This window comes from Chiloscyllium plagiosum, unplaced genomic scaffold (genome assembly GCF_037043375.1).
Source record: "Chiloscyllium plagiosum isolate Xiang-an unplaced genomic scaffold, Cpla_swu_hap1 HiC_scaffold_26, whole genome shotgun sequence".
Classification (NCBI taxonomy): domain Eukaryota; kingdom Metazoa; phylum Chordata; class Chondrichthyes; order Orectolobiformes; family Hemiscylliidae; genus Chiloscyllium; species Chiloscyllium plagiosum.
The window spans coordinates 35,370,637-35,387,634 of NW_028270164.1; the positions used below are offsets into that span (position 1 = coordinate 35,370,637).

The following is a 16,998-nucleotide window of genomic DNA, read 5'->3' on the forward strand; positions in this document are numbered from 1 at the left end:
TCCAAATTTATGCATCATTACAATTAAAGGGCAGGTCCATAAAATAAGAATCTACAATTAATGATTTAGTTTTAACTCCTGAATAAAATGAGAGAAAAGTCAGTGGGAAGTGACATTGGGCAACTACTCCCTACAGCCAGGAATCTACAGGAGTTGTCCCCAGCACAAAATAACTACTCCAGGAATGGAATCCTAGTTGCAACTGGATGCATTGGTAGATCAAAGGCTTCCAAGTGGGGTCTCGTAAAACATGAGCAGGCTCAAAACAACCAGTAAAAGATTTCCTTGATGGAATCTTAGTAGTGATGTGTTAATATTCACTCAGAGAGTGCAAATTGCTTTGGCAACTTGCACTTTGACACATATTACATCTGGAGTTATGGATGGTGATGGTGGAGGCACCAACATTCTTTCCATCACATAGTTGATCAGGAATCTCTTACCATTTCCCAGTGGTGTGAACTTAAAGGCTTGCAGGTTGATACCCAACCTGCTTGGCTGTGTTGCTGGCTGTGCACTTTCTTTAGGATATCCATGTCTTAGGAAGGGACTTGAACCCAGAGTTTTGGGCTGAAAGACATTACCCATTCTCCTCAATAGAAAATTATTCAGGGAGTTAGGCAGGAAGTTAAAAGGTGGCACGTAACTGAGACTCGGACAAAGTCATGCCCACCCACTGCTGCTCATGTGAAGGTTCACTATGTATTCCTGTCCAAGAGTTTAGGCTGACAAATGTAAATAAATGAATCACTTATGGCCCTGGCACCTGTTCCTACTAGGTTTGAACTACAACTTAAACTATAATTGCTCCCTCACCAAGGCATCAGGTTAAATATCAGATCAATCTGCAAAGTCATTGCCACAGTATATATACATGCTTACAGTAGAACTGTCAAAACCTTTGCAGCCTGATACTTAATCCAGAAGTTGGCCAGATGAGGCAGAGATCCAGAGGTTGGGCAGATGAGGCAGAGGAAGAGTAAATCCCTTGCTCCATTTCCACAGTCTTCTGCATCATCATCAGGTGTGGCAAGTTAAAATTAATTCCAACAATTTTGGTAAAGATATGATTTATAACTGGAAGGCATGATTCATTTTAAAAATATTTAATTTATTGCTTGCACAAACACATTTGTTAAGGGTTACACCTATATAATAAACAAACATAGCCATTATCTGAGCACACCTAAAAAACCGTATGTGTATATACTGATTCCCATTGCCAATGAGATTTCCTGTAGCCACAAATTGAGTCTTTTAATCATAGTGATACCTGAGGTGATAAGAAGATTTAACTCCTGTGGACTGGCTGCTGACAGAAATGGCAAAAACAAAATTGATTCAGACTAGCATTTACATCAAATTACTGTCAAAATAATTTGTTTTTGTGAATGAATAATACTCTTGGATACACTGATGCAAATGTCAAGTAACAAGGCCAACAACTTTTAGCGGAATGACTTTTTCAGTGTGATCACATAAGATTCATCCAATTTCAAATAACCAGGTTTTTTAAAAAATCTCTTCTTTATTCTCATTTCCCCTGTCTCTCACTTTCTAGTCTGGGGAGTAAATTGACAGCTGGTTTAATCACATTTATTACATGTCTAAAAATAAATATTTTGAGTAAAATCTTTTAGGGGCCTTACTGATATTGGCTGTGGTGAGATGTCCAGCCAGATCTGGTGACAAATGTGACAAAACTCATCTCAATATCAAGATCATCTCACTCCATCTTTTAAATATTTTCAAATCAACCTATTCACAGATGATAGGACCCAGCTCCAGAACACTTAAATCTTAAACCCATGTCTCTTGGTATAGAGGATCCTCCTACTAAAGCCCTTGCCACATCTTTTAATGCTTTTCACACGTAGCATAACAAAATTCTTGCGGGACAGTGGTGAGATGCCAATTGATGACCATTAGTGTTTTTAACTGCCTTGTTAATAGCCCAACTCACCTCATTAATATCAGACTTCCAGCTGATCAAACTCACTAAAAAAGCTAGATATCTGGAAGGAGACAAAAAAAAACTGCAGTTGCTGGAATCCAAAGTAGACAAACAGGAGGTTGAAAGAACACAGCAACTCTGGCTTACAGGCTCCTGTTTGTCAACTTTAGATGTCTGGAAGACCTCAAAGAAATGAGAGCAAGCCCCTAGTGGATTCAGCTCATCGCTTGCTCTCAACAACCTGCATGTCAGAAACCGGGCATCAAAATCTCAGGGAATGCTTCACTGGCAACGGCCACAAACATCCCACATCCACATGCCTTGTCATTTGACATGTGCCAGCCTCTGAGAACCCTCATGGCACATCTCCAGCCTGCCTACTGGATGCTCCTTCAATTCAATGCTTCATCAGCAACTATAATTGTAATGCTGCAGTAAAGACAATGAGTGCTCAGATACAAACTCTCAGCTCATAGATCGGACCAAGCTGCATCTCCAGGCTCTTTATTCACTCTCAGAGCACTCCCTCCCTCTGAGTCTACCTGGTTACCCACAGCATACCTTTCTTGAATTGCATTGCCATCTTGCACTTTTGCCCCTCAATCTGAGATACCAGACTAATTTTACTTCTGTCTGGCCATGCTTTTTAGCACAAGCACACAACCAGGAAGCTTGTCATATTTGTCAGCAGACCTCAGTCAAGTTAAGGTGGATAGCCTTCAGCCAAACTCCAGTGCAGTAAGTCAAGGGCAACATCCAATACCCCAAAAGTGGGGCAACAATTTCCTCATATCAATCATGTCTGGACAAATGTAAGGAACCATGCAGGGCAGCTTTTTGAATTGCCTTTTAAAGATGGCAAAGGAGATGGGATATCAATGACTATCTTTTGACTAGTGAGTTGTTTAGGGAACAACTAAGATGTTGTAGAAATCAGACATGAGAGATGCCATAGAAGCATAGTAGGTAATTAATGAGGTGAGTTTGGTAAGACAAGGTAAGAAAACTCACTAGGCCACACAGTGAGTAACCCTTCTAAAATTTTGACACAACTCTGACTTAGCCAAAAAAATCATAAGATTCAATCCAAAGTAACTTACATTTGCATTTGTTGGAAAAAGAACAGGTAGTGCATGCTTCTGCAGCAGCTGCTTAAATAATCCTATGTAAATAGTGACTGAAAGTAAAGAATAGGCTCATCTACTTCTTTCACTATCCGCCTCAGCTTGACACACTTCCTAAATTTAAAATGAAGTCAAAAGGAATTTATTTAAAGTTTTTGTTGAAACCTACCCAAATTCAATCAGACAAAGTGTACTGTAGAACCTTTACTTATATAAATATTCTGAAAGTTGGCAATTAGTTTTTATTCCATGTAATTATCTCAAACATTTATTTTTTCCAACATAGGCACAATGTAGCTGCGGTGGATACCATCCCTAAGATGCAGTGCAAAAAAGAAAATTGTGAAGAGCTCTTCATGAGCAACTCCCAAACCTTTGTCATTTAAAAGATCAAGGATAACTCGTGCAATGAAACAACACCAGCACTCTGTCACACACTATCCAAAATGGAAATGTCTCATCTTTCCTGTCTTGTCACTGGATCAAAATCCTAGCATGCCCTTCTCAGTGGGACTAAAGAGGTACTTTCACTACTGGCACTGTGACAATTCTTGAAAATCATTTAGGATGGGCAATAAATGTTGACAACAAAAACACACCTCCTGCCTTCCCAAAGCCTCTCCACCATCTACAAGGTACCAGTCAGGAATGTGAAATGGAATATTCTCAATTTGCTGAGATGAGTGCAGTGTCACAGAACTCAAGAAGTTCATCTTTATTCATGGTATCTATTCATCACTCTTTATATTAACAGTATACAATGGCAGTAATGTGCAGCCATGGCAAAATACACTGCAGCAACTTGCCAAGGCTCTTTTGATAGTACCTATTAATCCTCTTTCTGAAAGGTCAAGGCAACATGGGAACACCATCATCTGAAAATTTCCCTCTAACCAACATACCACGGTCAACTTGGAACTACATTTGTATTCCTTCAAAATGGTGACTCAATACCACGTCCTCAAAGCCAATTAGGGAGGGGCAAAGAATGTAGCACATTCAAATCCCTTGAACAAGTGAAATGGAAACAAGAATAATTTTCTACCAGTAACTTCTGAGAACGGGCAGACTCTGTCAGTTATGAGGTATTCAAACAACTACCTCAGAAATAATTGTTTATTTCAGCAAAGATTTCCATTGGATTGAAAACTGGAGAACATTAAGATGCATTATATAATCAGTTTAATGCACACAAATAATTGCTTTATGGAGCTTGTGGGATATTTCAGCAGTTGTATGCAAATGTCTTATGTAAATAGTGATTGGGTAGGTAAATAATTAAACAGATAAATTCTCTATCTGTCCCAGCTTGATGCACGTTCTAAATTATAAACAAAACTGTAAGGTTTTATTTCAAAGTTTAGTTTAAAGCTTACTCAAATTCAGTCTTGCAGACAAAATAGCGCAATCCCAACTTTACCTAAAAATAAGCTGGCCTTACGTTTTATGCTTACAACCACAGGAACATGAGAGTAGGAATAGGCCATTCGTGCATTACAGCATGCTCCAACATTCAATGAGATCATGCCTAATCTGGTTCTAGTCAGGCTTTTAGTCCTGTCTGCAGCCTTTATCCATAACAAAACTGTCTCACTCAACCATGAATAAATTTTAAGGCCTCCCCTTTGCTGTTTTAAGATCTAGATTTTTAGATGAGAAATTGGATTAGAATAGAAGGTTATTTAATGACCAGCAGGATAAGATAGCTGAAGGGTCTCTTTCCATGATGTAAAACTCTATGACCTTCTGGGAAAGACAATTGCACACTCTAATGACCCTCTAAGAGAGAGAAAAAAATCTTCAACTTAAAAGTGAGGAAAACATGACACTGATATTGTTCGATGCTGAACATTAACATTCTACCCTTTGGGCTACACTATATGGAACTGGAAAATTACACACAGATCACATGATCTGTCTTTAGATACAAAAGTACAGTTTCAAGTTAAAATACACGAGATGAAAGCTAAACTTTTGTTGAAGGTGTGATCACAAAATAAAATGCCACTTTCGTTTGATGTAATCATGTCTTTGTTTGTCAAAAAATCCCTTTTGAAACTATATTTTTATCCTTGCAATTATTTTAAGAATTAGAAATTTTGCAAAGATTTTCTTCAGGAAGTCTTTTCCTAAGTGAATCAATTGGTCTTCTTTCCTTTCTTTTTATTGACAAGTTCTTCTGAGTAGTCATTTAGGGTTGATTGTCCTAATAAGTAGTTTCAATAGTTTCTCAATGACTTTCCTTACCTCTCCAGCTCTGATCTGCTTCTGCTTGACTCTTAACCAATGAACAACATGTGAGGTTGAAAGACTGATGACAACAACACAAGTTTGAAAGATGAAGACGCAACTCAACAGAAAAATGAGCATGGATGTAAGAATTAGGAAATATAATAAATAATCACCTTTGCATTCTAAATGCTTCTCAACAAATATTGTCTCTCCCTTCTTCAGTCTTTTGCCCAAAGGCAGACCCTTAGTGATTATTCATTGAACTATGGCAAAATGCTATCTTTTAATGAAAATTAGGATGAGGAGGCAGGCCCCAAGTCTAATTCAGCTGGAATGGTGGTTGGCTCTGATCAAATCCACACCCTGCCTTCTAGCTAACTGGCCTTCCTTAAACCTTGTACTTTGCAAAAATGCTTGTTTTTAAAAAAGAGAAAGGAAACCATCACCTTCCATTTTTGGATCTCTTTTTCAACCTGTAAGTTAACAAGCAATTCATCAATCTCAACTTGACCTGGATATCCACAGGAAATATTTTAAAAGAATGAACCTGGATAATAATTAAACATTTTGGACTGACCAGGTGCAATGGCACAGGACTTTGGCAGGCCTGTTAAGTTGCTATTAGTTAGTGAGACCTGTGCACTGTGGGTTGGCAGCAGTGGGACAACACATAGCCTAACAAGAGCGACTAAACAGTTAGCAGATTACTTCCAGGAGCACCCACCCCAAACAGCTGTAAACAAGCGTGTCTACGGATTACATTCTCAGCAAGGTAGATTCAGCTTGATCACTAAACTGATGGTGAGAACTTCAGATATCAATATTCTGATTGGTTTGTAAATTTGGTTAGGATAAAACCAGCACATTATTCATGAAAAACATTGGTAAAATTACAAAACATTACCATTTGGCTTTCAAAAGCTATGTTTGCTTCATCATGCTCATCAGATGCCCTGTCAGAACAATCACCTGAAGGTGCACTGTTTCTGTGGACTGTTCAACTTCAACTTAATTTATATACTTTTGCATTCTACTAATCACTGATTTCAAACACAACCAGCTCTTCAAAGCTAGTTTATGCTATTTTTGAAACCATAAATGACTTTGCTCCCTTTGCAAATGTTCTTATCTGCCACCTCCCCAATTTCTTCCAATACAAAATTGGTTGCTCATATGCGCTCGTATCCCAAACATTACATCCCACTCATATTAAAAAGTCATTAGCTAGTGGTTTCCAACATTCTAAATTCAAAGCTTTTCTTTAGTTTACAAATCCCTCATGGGCATGCCTAGCTCCCAATGTCACACTCCAATCCAGACATTATGGCCTCCATCCACATGCATTTCAGTTTGGCAATCATTACTTGACCATCAGCTTTCAATCATGAAGGTTGAATCCTTTGAAACTTGCAATAAACAAACCTCTTCATCAAAATAGTTATCCTTTGTTGCAAATATCTAATTCATGCTTCATGTTAATAATTTAGCAGTTAAGAAGATGAATGTTGGCATGATAAAGTAATTAACAAACTGGGTTTCAAAGACTGACAGTTTCTCAAAAATAACAGTTTGAAAGGTGATCCATATGCGTTTACTAGAGTAAAAGTAGGACAGAGAGGGTGGCATGGTGGCTTATTGATTAGTATTGCTGCCTCACAACGCCAGAGACCTGGGTTTGATTCCAGCCTCAGGTGACTGTGTGGAGTTTACACATTCTCCCTGTGTCTGCGTGGGTTTCCTTTGGGTGCTCCAGTTTCCTCCCACAGTCCAAAGATGTGCAGGTTAGGGTGGATTGGCCATGCTAAATTGCCCAGTGTTCAGGAATGTGTTGGTTAGGTGCATTAGTCAGGGGGTAAATGTTGGGGAATGGATTTTGGTGCGATACCCTTTGAAGGGTCTGTGTGGACTTGTTTCCAAACTGCAGGGATTCTATGAGGACAGCATCAGTAATTACTTTGGAAATCTTGTGTTCAGTTCATGTATCGATACGTGAAAACAAAAATCTTTTGTATAATCAATTCAGAATTCAAGTAAGAAACACCTTGCTGCCATTTTGATTCAGTGGGCTTGAATCTAGTTTATTGTATCTGCCATTAACAAAGAACAAAATGCAGTAAGTAGTTTTCTTAATTCGTGAATCTTAACTATATAGCTAGTGATATTTTGAAAGGAATCTATCATTATTGTCCAAACTACCCTCCTTTATTTATGTGTTAGGTCCTTTGAATGAGCAAATTAGCAACCCCTGCTGATTACTATTTTAGCTTGATGTTAGTTCAAATGCAGCCTCCATATTCATGACTCTTCCCGTAAATCTGACTTGCTGATGATATTCAGCTTGATACTCATCAATTGGATGGCATGGAAGAAGCTATTGACTGTATTGCAGCAGGACCCTCAAAATCTCAGCAGTCTTTTTGCTTCAGGTATTGGTAAATGGCTCCATGTGGTATAAAAGTTAAACAAGTGCAGACATACACCACCATGCTTTAAACTTCCTTGTGTGTGCATCATTGGGTTGGATCTATATTTCAGAATAGCACTGACATAACAGATTTCTATCACTGCCTTGACATTTGCTAAACATTTGCAATTCTCAATTATATTAAATTTGCTACTATGAAACTTTTACAACCAACTTAATTTGGATTACTGCTTCAAGTCCACTGACCCTAACAAAATGTAAACTCTGCTTTTCCTCCACAGATGCTGCTAAACCGGAGTGTCCACAGCAAATTCTGCTTTTGATTTAAATTTCCAACATCCACAGTTATTTGCTTTATTTATTAACTTGGATAACCCTATTTTTATTCATTCCCAGAAGGACAGTGTCACTGGCTAAGCCAGCATTTATTGCCCATCCCTAATTGCCCAGAGGACAGGTAAGAGTCAACCATATTGCTGTGGTTCTGGACTCACATGTAGGCCAGACCATTTGAGGATGGCAGCTTCCTTTCCTAAAAGATGTTAGTGAGCCAGATAGGTTTTTCCAATATCAGCCATGGATTAATGGTCATCTTAGACTCTTAATTCAAGATTTTTAAAAATTGAATTCAATTTAATTGGCAGGATTCAAACTCCATCCCCAGAACATTATCTGGGTCTCAGGATTAACAGTGCAGCAACAACACCACTGGTACATCACCTCCCCAGTTATATTACACTTAAAAAAGGTCATTACCTACATATGCAAGGAAAGCCAAAGTTAATTGGGTAAATGGTCTGAAATGTATTGCAGTAAACAGACACACAAAACATGTAAGGAAATACATTAGTATAGATAGGTTGGATAATGGACAAAAAGCAGTTGAGAGAAATAAATAGAGCATTTTCAAGTTGACAGGATGTATCTAGCGGAATGCTGAAAGGATCAGTATTGGGGCATTAGCTATTTATAACCTACATCAATGTCTTTGACAACAAGACAGTAAAGCATAGCAGCCGGATGAAAATTCAAGCAATGGATGATATAGACAGGTTACGTAAGAGGAACAACATGGCAGATGCAGTATAACATAAGCATGAGGCTATTCACTTTGGCTGTAAGAATAGAAAATAATATATTTTAAAAGGTATGAAACTTGTAAATTTTAATGTTCAGTGAGACTTGAAACTACCTCGGATTTCTCCTCACTGATGCTGCCAGGTCTGCTGAGATTTTCCAGCAATTTCTGTTTTTGTTTCAGATTTTCAGCATCCACCGTTCTTTCATTTTTTTAAATATAAATGACAGAATCCTGATCTAAAGTATTGGAAAGTTTAGTTAATGACTAAAGTTAATGGTTAGTAAGTGTCACAAGTGATTAACCAGGTTCAATGGTTTCTTCAATCTAGCTTCCTCACCTTTACACTACCACTCAAAGCAATTCAGATCAAGATTTGCAATGAGGTAACAAACTCAGCAAAGTCTATTTTGAAAAACTATAAAGAAGATGAGACAGTTAGCACAAAGAAGAATGCAACTATATTAATTAGAAACATTTCTATTTATGACAAAATTGCAATAAATTTATGCAAATTTTATTGCTCTATTACAAATCTTCAAAGAAAGATTAGTAAAGACTTGTTAGAAATAGTAGAAGGTGAGCATATTTCACAAACTATATTTTAAAAATAATTACAGCTGCTTGAATCTTAATGGTTCAATGATGAACATAAAAAGAAAGTTGAAAACAAATTCACGTTTATCAAAGTTTATACTTTTATACATACTTGATGATATTCTCTCTGAAGATCCATATTGTATTACAGAAGTTTTGTACAGTCTGTGCCAAATTTTAAATCACTTAGAAATGCTAACATAACATTAGACTTCCAGTTATTGTATTCAAAGGTGCAAAATAACCTTTTAATGTTGGTTTTAAGGTTCATTAAAATCCAATCTACTCCATAGCTCCTAATGGCTAGATCAGTAAAATGAAAGAAGCTGGAAAGATGCCTAGTTTAGTCTAAGTTGCAGGAAAAAGTGCAATGAAAGTACTTTACTGATATCTTCAAGTCTACACCATTCTGCATATTTTACCCGCCTCCATATGCCTTACTATGCAAAAGAGTAAGAAGTTCTTTAACAGGACTGCAAACTATGGATCTCCCTATTTTTAACCCGTACAATCTACTTGCAATTAGAATCTAAATAAATGTGTATTTCTCTGGATACATTAGGCATGAAACAGTCTCCCACATGAACAAATTGAAATGTGGGAATTTTGAAGTTTACACAGGGTGCCCTCTGGGTAGAAGAGTTGAATTTCCACAATAAACAGCCACCTCAGAACAACACTGAGGGATTGATTGTTTCCTAAGCCATCTCTCTGTATTCATTCAGGAGGTGGCATAACATTTTAGTGGTTCATGCTTGATCTGATGCTTTCCCATAATATCACTGATTTATGGTAAGGCTGCTATTGCAGAGGATTTTGGATGCTATTAAGTACAAACTTTTCACTGCTCATCTGCTGCAGGAATTTTGAAACATCAGGAAATTTCCTATAAGTGTTTGTCAAGGCTTCAGGGACACTTGATCAATCTTTGTTCTAAAATTCTCCTGAGAAGTTCAACTAAATAGAGCAAGTGACATGCTATTCCACCTAATTGGATACCTAATAGGAGTTACCAATAGAAAAGGAGAGTTCATGTGCATTAGCATAAGATCTTAAGAAATGGAAATAATAATTGGTCAATCAAGCCTCCTCGATCATTTAGTAATCATGGGGGATCTGATTATTCTCTTAGTTCTACTTTCTTCCTTGCTTCCCAAAATCCTTATTTTTCTTGTTCCACAAAAATCTATCTCTCAACCTTGAAGATATTTCATGATCCCATCTTTGTTGGTCTGTGTAAGAGAATTTCTAGGACTGCCTGAGTGGCTGTGCTTTTTCAGCACCACACTCTCGACTCTGATCTGCAGTCCTCACTTTCTCCTAATGATCCTCTGACAGGAAGAGGATCTTCATCCTGCCCCACTTTTGCTAAATTATGTCCTTGAGTTATAGACTCCTGAAAGAGGAAATCATCCTCTTGACATTTACACTATCAATTCCCACAGAATTTTGTGTTTCAATAAGAGCCCCTCTGATTCTTCCAAACTTCAAACAGTACAGACACAATCTGCTCAGCGTTTCATCCTAAAGCAATCTATTCCCTACATGTATTAGCCTGTTAAACCTTCTCTGAACTGTTTCAATGCAAGTTTGTCTCCCTTCAGTAAGAAGACCAGAACAATACACAGTACTCCAGGTGCAGCCTCATTAATGCCCTTCACAAGTATGACTTCCTTTATTTATTCCACCCTCTCCCCTTTCGATAAAGGGCAAAATTCTATTTTCCTTTCCAATTACTATCTGCATGCAAATACTTTGGAATTCATGAATAAGATCACCCAGAACATTTCTTAATACAGAATTCTACAAATTATCTCTATTGAAATAAAACACTGCTTTTTAAAATCCTTCTTGCCAAATTGGTCAAGTTTTCATTTTCCCACTGTACTCCATCTGCCAAACTTCTGCCCACTCAGACTTTTTGTATCCTCCTCGCAACTTTTTCTCTTCTCTATTTTTGTAGTATTCTGAGATTTGGCTGTAATGCAGTGAGTCTCTTCATCCAAGTAATTAATAAGAGCTATAAATAATTGAGGTTGCAGCACTGATCCTCACGCCACTCTACTAGCTACAGTTTGCCAACATAAAATGACCCATTTATCCTACCTCCATTGAAAATAATCCAACGGGTAATTAATCTAATAAATCACTCTCAACATTACAAGTTCTTAAATACATAGTGACCTTTCATGTGATACCTTAGTGAATGCTTTTTTGGAAATCCAAATACACTACTTCAACTGGTTCTCCTTTATTTACCTTCCTTATTACATTCTCAAAGAACCCTAATAAATTTGTCAAACATGTTTTCATTTTCACCAAACCACATGCACTTTGCCTAATCATGGTATGATTTTCTAAATGCCCAGTTTCCAATGCCTTGGATTGTAATATATTTCGAAAGGCAGGTGCTGAAGTTACTGGCCTATAGATTCTTACTTTCTGTCTCCCCAATTTTTTTAATAGTGGTATGATATTTGCAGGTTTACAATCTCCTGGGACCTTTCCAGTATCTCAGCAATTTTGGAAAATTGCAACCAATGAATCTACCATCTTTGCAGCCATTTGTTTTAATACCCTACAATGTAAGCCATTTGGTTCAAGGGACTTTTGAGCTTTGAGTCCCTTTAGTTTTCCTTGTGCTGTTTGATGGTGAATGTTTTGTTACTTTTTCCCTTATTTACCCTGCTTTAGTACCAGCCTAAAAATTATGTTTATGTCTTCCAATGTGAAGACTGATATAAAGTATGTTCAAGTTTCTGCCACTTCCTTGTTTGCTATTATTAATTTTGCAACTTCACCTTCTTAGGGATCAACACTCACTTTAGTTACTCTTTTTTCCCTTTTAACACACTTGCAGAATCTTTCACCATCTCTTTTTATATTTTATGCTACTTTTCTCTCATACTCTAATTTCCTCATCATTATTTTTAGTCAGGATTTGTTGGTTTGTAAAATCTTCCCAATTCCCTTAGCTACTAGCAATCTTTGCAGCATTGCATAATCTCTTCTTTCAATTTTATACCATTTGTAATTTGCTCAGTTAGCTGTCCTGCTAGGGGTCCCTTGGATCATCAGAAAGGATGGGACATGAACTATATCCATTTTGCAAAAGAGGTAGCCAGGAGGGCAAGGTGGAATCCATTCCCAACACAGGTAAAGACATCATTCTGTCTTTGGACCTCCTGTACCAGGACCTCCTATGTTGTGTCCAGAAAACTGTGCACTATCAGTCCCTGAACTTTGTTGGAACATGCCACTGTGTGTCAGTGAACATCACAAAGCTTCATTAGAAGTGGGCAAATTGAGCCTACATAAAAGGCGGCATGGTGGCACAGTGGTTAGCACTGCTGCCTCACAGTGCCAGAGACCTGGGTTCAATTCCCGCCTCAGGTGACTCTCTGTGTGGAGTTTGCACATTCTCCCCATGTCTGCGTGGGTTTCCTCCGGGTGCTCCAGTTTCCTCCCATAATCCAAAAATGTGCAGGTTAGGTGAATTGGCTGTGCTAAATTACCCGTAGTGTTAGGTGAAGGGGTAAATGTAGGGGAATGGTTCTGGGTGGGTTACGCTTCGGCGGGTCAGTGTGGACTTGTTGGGCCGAAGGGCCTGTTTCCACACTGTTAGTAATCTAATCTATACATCCCAAAAGAGAAAATGCTGGAAAATCTCAGCAGGTCTGGCAGCATTTATAATGAGAGCAAGGAGCTGATGTTTCGAGTCTAACTGACCCTTTGTCAAAGGCTCGAAATGTCAGCTCTTTGCTCTCCTTACAGATGCTGCTAGACCTGCTGAGATTTTCCAGCATTTTCTCTTTGGTTTCAGATTCCAGCATCCGCAGTAATTTGCTTTTATCCTACATATACATATTGCTGTCTAAATTGTTTCTGACAAATGCTCAAATGTTCAATTACAGGTGCTTGTTTGTGCCTTCAGTGAAGATAAAATTATGGTATTTATCAAATCAGAACAAAATTGCATGTTAAAGGCACATTTTTAAAGTATTTATTTGTTATTAGCCCAACACAAATTCAATGCCTTTTTCACACTTACACCAAAACAAATAGCAAAATTGCTTGCTCAATATTTTATAGTCTAGCTAAACCTAACACTTTGTTTTTCCTGATTTGGCTTCTTCTATACACTTGTCAGTCTTGATGGCATCCCGTGACAATTATGTTTTTTGTTGAAAACAAAATTTACTTTGAAGTGAAAGCACTTTTAGAATATACCAATTCTAATTAAGCTATTATAACTCAGCATTGGTGAAAACAAAACCAGCCCCAGAAGTACACAATAAGAGCATTAGCTTGTTACTTGATATTTTAAAATCGAGTGTTATCCTTTCTTCTTTCGCGGAAAAGTCCAATTTGTCATTTTCTTCCAAAGCATGCCAATTTTGTCTGCTCTGACTGATACCCTGTCAATGCATTTCTGAAACTTTTAAGAAACTCTCCTGTTGTATGGTTAGTTTGTTGTATGGTTAGTTAGTTGTATGGTTTGCTCACCATCACCAACTTCATATTATGAAGACTAAGTTTTTTTAAGACAATCAAATAATCCTGTGCTGTATGAAAATCCTCTGAAAAGTGAAGGACAAAGCCTCCTTCATTGTCAGTAGCAGCAGTGCAACCCTTTTTCCTAATTTTTAAGTACTGGTAAAGTTCAAGAAATTTACTGAGAATAAATTTCTTTTATCCTTTATTCGTTCACAGGATGAGGACTTCACAGGCTAGGCCAGCATTTATACCAATCCTAGAGGCACTTAAGAGTCAACCAAATTGTTGTGATCTAGAGTCACATGTAGGCCAGCCAGGTGAGGATGGCAGTTTCCTTCCCTAAAGGACATTAGTGAATGATAAGATTAGATTCCCTACAGTGTGGAAACAGGCCCTTCGGCCTAATAAGTCCACACCGACCCTCTGAAGAGCAACCCACCCAGACCCATTCCCCTACATTTATCTCTGACTAATGCACCTAACACTATGGGCAATTTAACATAGCCAATTCACATCTTTGGACTGTGGGAGGACACTGGAGCACCCGGAGGAAACCCATGCAGATGCAGGGAGAATGTGCAAACTCCACACAGACAGTTGCCCGAGGCAGGAACTGAACTCAGGTCCCTGGCGCTGTGAGGCATCAGTGCTAACCACTGAGCCACCGTGCCACGCCTACAGACAGGTTTTGCTGACAATTGATTGTAATCATCACTAGACCCTTACTTCTAGATTCCATACTGAATTCAAATCTCACCATCTTCAATGGCAGGATTTGAACTTAGTTCCCCAGATTAACGGTCCAGCAATAATACCACTAGGCCATCGCTTGTCCAATAACTAGGTGAATACCAAGGACTTTTTTTGGTATGATTCCTTATACACACATTAAGCAATTCTATTTCTTTCAATAGTGTATTTCTTACCACTGAAGACGTTAAGACTAGCTCTTATTTTATTTTCAGATTTCTTAATTTACCTGAAGTAATTTTCTTACCACTGTAAACTTACCTGGCCAACAAAGCAGCACGAGTATATTTCCTTTTGGGTTAATATTCACTCATTTTAAATAATTATGACTGACAGATCACCCACCTGCACAGTAATACGGAATACCATACATTTAATTACGACTTAAATTGTGATAGTAATTGCGACACCCACCATAAAAACAAGCCAGTAAGCAGCATGGCAATTGAAGAATGTGCAATATACATTTTCTAATCCAGAAACTCATCAGTATATCTGTATTTTAGGTTTGTTAGACACTTTTTCATTTTTTGATACTCTTGCAAGCATTTTCTTTTTTTATTGGAAAACCATGGAAGTGCCAATATTGGACCCACAAATGGGTGAAATGTTGTACATAAAACTTTGCTCAGACAAACGTATTCACAAAAGGCAAAGAAGTGAATACCGGGTCTTTATTGATTTGGTTATACCTTTGCATTAAAGGCAGAAGGAGAAACCACTTGTTTGCTTTTAAAATCAATTTGACTTCAGTGGGGGGGGTCAGACAAGCAAAGGGTGAGAAGCCATTTGAAGTTGGCAAAACATTGAATTACTAAATTGGGCCAAGGCCAATTATATCAAAATTAGGCAGGAGCTGGGAAATGTGAATTGGACACAGCTATTTGAAGGGAAGTCCACATTTGAGATGTGGGAGGCTTTCAAAGATAGGTTAACAACAGTGCAGGATAGGCCTGTCCCATCGAAGGCAAAGGATAAGAAGGGCAAGATTTGTGAACCGTGGATGACAGGAAAAATTATATGACTAGCCAAGAAGAAAAGGGAAGTGTGCATAAGGTCTGGCAGCTAAGAACAGAACAGGCCATGGGGGAATATCGGAAGAGTAGGACAAGTCTTAAACAAGGAATCAAGCGGGCTAAAAGGGGTCATGAAATAGCTTTAGCGAGCAGAATTAAGGAAAATCCCAAAGCATTTTATTCTTATATAAAAAGCAAGCGGGTAACTAAAGAAAGGATTGGTCCACTAAAAGATAATGAAGGAAGGCTGTGTGCCGAACCTGAGAGAATGGGTGAGATTCTGAATGATTACTTTGCATCAGTGTTCATTGAGGAGAGGAACATGATGAATGTTGAGAGTAGAGATAGAAGTTTGATTAGTCTGGATCACGTTGGCATAAGTAGGGAAGATGTGTTGGGTATGCTAGAAGTTATTAAGGTGGACAAATCCCCAGGACCAAATGGGACCTATCCCAGGTTGCTGAGGGAAGCGAGAGATGAAATAGCTGGGGCCCTGACAGATATCTTTGTGGCATCCTTAAATACAGGTGAAGTGCCAGAGGACTGGAAGGTTGCTCATATTGTCCCCCTGTACAAGAAAAGTAGTAGGGATATTCCGGGTAACTACAGACCAGTGAGCCTGACGTCAGTGGTGGGGCAGTTGCTGGAGAGAGTACTGAGAGATAGGATCTATTTATATTTGGAAAGGAATGAGCTTATTGATGATGGGCAACATAGTGCGGAGGAGATCATGCCTTACCAATTTGATAGAGTTCTTTGAGGAAGTGACCAAGTTTTTAGATGAAGGAAGAGCTGTTGATGTCATATACATGGACTTTAGTAAGGTGTTTGATAAGGTTCCCCATTGTAGACTAATGGAGAAAGTGAAGTCACATGGTGTGCAGGGTGTTCTAGCTAGGTGGATAAAGAACTGGTTGAGCAACAGGAGACAGAGAGTAGTAGTTGAAGGGAGTTTCTCGAAATGGAGAAAGGTGACCAGTGGTGTTCCACAGGGGTCAGTATTGGGGCTACTGTTGTTTGTAATATACATAAATGATCTGGAAGATGGCCCTGTTGGTATGATCAGCAAGTTTGCAGATGACACAAAGATTAGTGGAGTGGCAGAAAGCATAAGAGACTGTCAGAGAATACAGGAGGATATTGATAGACTGGAGAGTTGGGCGGAAAAGTGGCAGATGGCTTTCAATCCAGAAAACTGTGAGGTGATGCATTTAGGCAAGTCTAATTCTAAAGCGAATTATACAATGAATGGAAGAGCCTTGGGAAAAGTTGATGGGCAGAGGGATCTGGGTGTGCAGGTCCATTGTACCCTGAAGGTTGCTGCA

General features: G+C 38.4%; 1 protein-coding gene across 3 annotated transcripts in view; it reads right to left on the reverse strand.

The window, feature by feature from the left end:
* Positions 1-16,998, reverse strand: part of lgr6 (leucine-rich repeat containing G protein-coupled receptor 6) — a 257,272-nt gene that overhangs the window by 56,232 nt on the left and 184,042 nt on the right. The gene's annotated exons all lie outside the window — the stretch shown is intronic.